Source organism: Coffea arabica, chromosome 7c (genome assembly GCF_036785885.1).
Source record: "Coffea arabica cultivar ET-39 chromosome 7c, Coffea Arabica ET-39 HiFi, whole genome shotgun sequence".
In the NCBI taxonomy this organism is placed as follows: Eukaryota; Viridiplantae; Streptophyta; class Magnoliopsida; order Gentianales; family Rubiaceae; genus Coffea; species Coffea arabica.
The window spans coordinates 33,439,068-33,445,249 of NC_092322.1; positions in this window are offsets into that span (position 1 = coordinate 33,439,068).

Sequence of the window (6,182 nt, forward strand, 5' to 3'; positions counted from 1 at the left end):
CATTAGTGAACCCCAGCCTCATGCATCCATGTTAGAATTTTCCTAGGTTAGAGCCAGCCTCACCCTCTTTTAAGCACATTAGGCACGAGGGAAGGGGTTCCACCCCTTTTATTTGCTTTTCTTTTCTTAATTGCTCCCAATATGTTATGTGTACTATCAATTGCACTAACCATTCTTTTGTTTTCTTGGCTTGCATTCATCTGCCTTAGCAAATAAGAGGTCTCTTTGGCACTCTTTTAGTGACTTACCCACTAGATAACTCACATGTTTCAATTTCAGTCAGTACACTTAATTTTCAATAAATACATTTCATTTTAGACCTTTTCCCCCCGATGCATCATTCATGTCCTTTAGGCCATATTTGTCACATGTTTACATCGCTTTAATAAATGGCATCATGCATTAAACCCTAGAAAGGGAATGCCATTTAGGGGATCCCGTGTTAGGAATAAGCCACCTTGTGTCTCGGATACTTAATCCAAGGAGACTTGCACGTTTACATTTTGTACCATCCAAAGGGGTAGTGCACAAGGTAAGGTAGGATCCGATTGTCTTCATAAGAGCGATTTTTGGAATATGAGCGTCTAATAATCACTTTTTGGCCATTTTATCAAAGTTGGTAAAATCCCTTGCGTAAAGGACATTAATTTGAAGAAATTCACAAATGATTCCTCCTATTGAAACGATAAATAAATTGAGGCCAAAATTTGATTTTTAGAAGGTCATAGACTAATGCACTTCAATAATTTTGAACTAACCAATGGTCGGACGATTCAACCAATCCATTTTGCCGATTCATTCGATAAATCGTCAATTCATTTGACCAATTTACCCTTTTTAGGGTCATTTGACCAATTTATCCTTTTTAGGGTCATCTGGTCGATTTTGAATAAATCGTCAATTCATTTGACCAATTTACCCTTTTAGGGCGATCTGGTCAATTTTGAATAAATTCTCAATTTCATTCAATTCATTTGACCGATTTCATTTTTAGGATGATCCGGTCCATTTTGAATAAAATTCTCAATTGCATTCGATTAAGTTCCTTTTTTAGGATGATTCGGTCAATTTTGATTAAGTTTTTAAATTTCACTTAATTCATTTGACCCGTTTCCCTTTTTTAGGGTAATTCGGTCAATTTTAAATAAATTGTCAACTTCATTCAACCCGTTTGACCAATTAGGATTTCAATGTCAATTTCAAATGAGGAAACCTAGTCAATTTTGAGAAAATCCTCCAGACATTTGATCAGTTGGGGTTTTGACCCGTGCTTCACTGAGAAAATTTGTCAACGAATTCCAATCTCTTCGATAGGAAGTTCGTCAAGGTCAAACCCATACGTTTTTTGCAAATTCTTGTATCGATCAAAAGTGATCAATCCCTTCGGACGAGGTCCTCATTTTGACCAATGTCTCTTCTCATTCCAATGGGACAAATTTTTCAATTTATTTTTCACTCAATAAGTTGATCGGATCCATCAGGTATGGTATAGTGCCTACCCTAGAGGATTGCATTTTCATGCTAGGCCTACCCTTGGCACAAAAGGGCTCACCCATAGGACATGCATCCGATTTTTTTTAGATATTTACTAACTCTTGTCTTTTTCTTTTCCTTTTCTTTATTTTCTTGGAATAACTAAACGAGGGTTAAATCTAAAGGCAATTCCTTTCAAAATTCTCAGGTAATATTTAAACATAACTTCTCGTCGAAGCCCCATCATAACACGATCCCGTAGTCAAGCTCAGAGGAGTCGTGTAAACATGAGTTCACAACCGGAACAAGTAGATAGGTCTACTACTACCGCCCAACCCGAGACTACGAGTTTGGGGGTTCAGTTGACTGAAATGCTTACTAAGTTCGGTGAGATGGCTACCGAGATGGCAACCCAAAGGAAGTTGATTGATGAGCTAATTAGCAGCGGAGTTCAACCTGAACCTGTACCTGACAGGCAGCCTGAGCCAGAGCCATTTGTCATCCCTCCGACTCAAACCACCGTTACGCCACATTTCCTTATTCCACCCGAAGGAACTTTCACATATCCATACACTTACCCTCCTAATTCTTCATTTTTTCCTACTCACATACAAGGCCCACAACCCCAAGCTACTTCAAACATACCACCAGAGCTACGTACTTTTTATCACACTGCTGCTGAGCCATTCCTACCCAACCATATTGTTCAAACCAAGCCAGAAATGGGGAATCTTCCGCTCCCGTTGATATAAAGCTGCTCAAACGTCTTGACCGTTTTGATGAGTTTATGAGGAGGAGTCAGGGTTTGAACAAACAAGGAGTGCTGGACTATGATGAGCTTTGTCTCTTCCCAAATGTACAATTGCCTGAGGGGTTCAAAACTCCGAAGTTTAACAAATATGATGGGACAGGCAATCCCAAGACACACCTCCGATTGTTCGCCAACAAGTTGGGTAGGCCAACAGATGATGAAAATCTGCCTTTGAGGCTATTTCCAGAAAGTCTGGAGGGGGATGCACTCGACTGGTATTCCAAACTGAAACCCGAAGAAGCGAAGACCTGGCTTGACTTGTCCAATGCGTTTGTAAGGCAATACGAGTATAACTGCGAGTTGGCTCCGACACGAACCACGTTGGAAGGGATAAAGAGAAAACCCTCCGAGGATCACAAGACTTATGCCAAAAGATGGAGGAAAATATTTGCAAAAGTCGAGTCACCAATGACGGAGGACGAAATCATACGCACTTTCATTAAGGCACATGATCCGCCGTACTTTGAAGAAATTTTCCGCATGACTGGATGCTCATTTGCCGCAATTGTCAATAAACTTGAAGAGTTCGATGACTTCGTGAAAGCTGAAAAAATTGTTAATGTCTCTGCTCTCAAATCCCAGTTGGATGCCTTGCAAAGCCAAGGTAGTAATGGGAGAAAGCAACAATTCAAAAAGCAAGAGGGGGAAACTGCTTTTGTCTGGAATCGAAACCCTGTTCCAAGACTCAAACCTCGACAATACCCTACCTACTCAAACCCTTATCCTTACTATTCAAGCTCTCGTCCTGTTTACCATACCAATACTACTCACCCTCGACCTCGCCCTAACTACAACAACTCGCTTATGGTCCCTTTTCAAATATCCCAACCTAACTCCCAACAAGTTCGACCCCGACCTCCCTATAATCAACAATTTCCCCCACCAAATAGACTTACCTATAGCTATCCCCAATCCACTGAAACCTACAATCAAAGCCGCACTCGGACCTTCACCAACCTAGGCAAGCCTTTGGACCAATTGTATGAGAAATTGAAGGCTGCCAGCAAAATAGGCATGATTCCCCCTCCATCTTACCTTTATGGCATGCCAGCTGGATACGATCCACAGTCTACTTGTGCCTATCATTCGGAAGCACCTGGTCACTCAACCGCTGCTTGTAAAGCCCTTAAGCACAAAGTTCAAGACATGATCGAGGCAGGGGAAATAGTGCTAAGAGGAAAAGGTGAACAAGGTCCGAGTATAAGTACAAACCCTTTTCCCAAGCACCAGGATACCTTCGAGGCATCCACCTCCAATGACGAAATTTGAAAATCCTGAAGGGTCTTTGCACAATTTGGATGGCCAAATATCTTCCCTCTCGAAGGGAGTTTCAGTAAATCTAAGGGTTGTTATTTACTAAAGTTCATGAAAACTTTTTCTTGCATATGTGAATAGCTTAATGAAAGCGTCTTTTGCAATTGAGTTTTGTCTTTGGTGTGGAGTTTCACAAAATGCATAATTTGTTTTATTTGTTTATTTGATTAATGTCCTGAATTTTTTTTTAATTCTTTAAGATGGCCAAAGATGAAATTACGTGACCCTTTGAATATCATTGTTCTGGAATCCGATGAAACCATACATTGAAAAATCCCTTCATTTGAGAAATCCCTTCATTTGAGAAAATCCCTTTCCGGCCAGGCTGAAAGTTGATTGGTTAAAGCAGTGTCATCAACGATTGATTCTGATTAATGAAAAGCAGTTGAATGCTATGTACCATGATCAATTTTGTCAAAATGCATGGCCTGTGTTCATAATAAAAGGGGCCGCCACCGATCTTCTGAAGAAGGGAACAAAGGGCTAAAGTAATGAAAGATGAAGTCGAAGGCAAATTTGCTTCAAATTGGCAAAGCTCATTGGGTGTTCAAAAGGTATTACCTGGCGGAGCATTCATGGATAGACAGACCTTCTCTTAACCTATCAACTCAGACATGTGTAAGAAATTCTTTATTTGATTATGCAAATTCCTTCTAGGAAATCATATAAGAGACGAGGCAAAAGTCAGGCCATCTTCCTTTCCAATCAAAATATTTCATCCCTAGTCGTCCCTTTTGAGCTATCAGAACAATAATTTTTTCGTTTGGCAGCTCCTGAGGATTGCAAACCCCACACTGGGGCAAATTCATTTTGAAAAGAGATGATCAGAAAGGGAAAGCCCTACACTGTGGCAAATTTATTTTTGAAAAAAAAAAGAAGAAGGAAAAATGGAAAAGAAGGAACCCCACACTGGGGCAAATTTAGTTTTGAAGAAAACTGCAAAAGCGAGAAATATGCAATGAAAATGCAAAGAAAGAAATATCCAATCGGACTGGGGCAAATTTCCTCGATTTTGTTCAGAAATTGGGGATAATTTCAAAATGATGCACTCTCAGGTTATTTCACCTCTCATAAGCACAAATTGCTTTTAAGCCTCAACTTTTCTTGAAAACACCCCACCTGACCTCATTACAAAAGCCCAAAGTCCTGGCTTTCGTCACTTGTTGTATTTCTATTGGGAAGTTTGCTAATCAACTGACAAGTGATGTCCATGATGCCTTCGTTTAAGTCTATAAGGGAAGCGCATTTTACTGATGTCAGCAATTTTTCAACTTACATTTCTGAGTCGATCATGGTTGAGCTCTTCCATTTGCTTCCTTAGGTGAAAACCCGAAAGGACACCTCAAAAGAAAAGGAGGAAAAGAAAGAAAAGAGAAAAACACGGAAAAAAAAGAGAAAAAAAACAACAAAACAAAATAGAAAAGAGTGGGGGCAACCTTGGTGAAAACCCGAAAGGGCACCAAGGTAGGGTTTTTGCAGCAAGCGAGTACGAGGAGGAACGGCTGGCGACCTGGTTCATTTGGATTTCTCCTCATTTTGTCATCCTTCTACCAATGTTGGATTCCAGAATAAAGATGTCCAGAGATTTGAACATGACATCTGTTGGCCAAAAGCTGTGTCATTTTTGTAAAATATTTTTTTGCAAAATACATTTTTTAGGAAGCTCATTTTTCCAAATTGCTTGCATTCATGGCATTTTGTAGGCTTAAAACACAAATGGTTACGTTTGTATTCTTGTGCATATTCATTCCTGCATGACATATGAAGTTACCTTGCATACCTCATTCTTGGTCACTAAATTTTGGTGAATAACAATCCCTGTGGTTTATTCGAAGCATACTTGGATTCAATCATTTTTTTTGAAAAGGGTTAAGGTTCAACAAAGCCAGTTACACAAGCTTCATAATATGGCAAAATGCATACCCGGTCAATTTGGGAAAAGCAGAAAAGTTTGAAAGTGACAAATCCAACCAAGTCAGATGCCACCGCAAAAGTCGGCAAAAGCATCACAAGACTCATGTTTATGCGATTCTCAAGGCAAATTGGATCAAATGATGGTGGCAAGTCCATTATTTCTTCTTTTCTTGCAGGAACGTTGCATTTACAAAGAAAAGCAGCCACTTTCCTTTCCACACCTAAATCGATGTCAGAAAAGCTCCACAACAAGCAAAAACGTAGTGATAATGTTATTGGCAAAACATGATCATAAGAAACAACATCAGCTATCATTTCAGCCACAGAGATCAAATCTCCCTCTTGGTACAAAATTTGAACTACCCCGAGGTAATAACTCAATTCATTGTTTAAACTTCCCCAGTGGAGTCATGATTTTAAGCTTATTCGGGTCAGTCCCATGATTTCAAGTTTATTCGGGTCAGTCCCATGATTTCAAGCTTATTCGGGTCAGTCCCATGATTTTAAACTTTATTCGGGTCAGTCCCATGATTTCAAGTTTATTCGGGTCAGTCCCATGATTTCAAGCTTTATTCGGGTCAGTCCCATGATTTTAAGCTTTATTCGGGTCAGTCCCATGATTTCAAGCTTATTCGGGTCAGTCCCATGATTTTAAGATTTATTCGGGTCA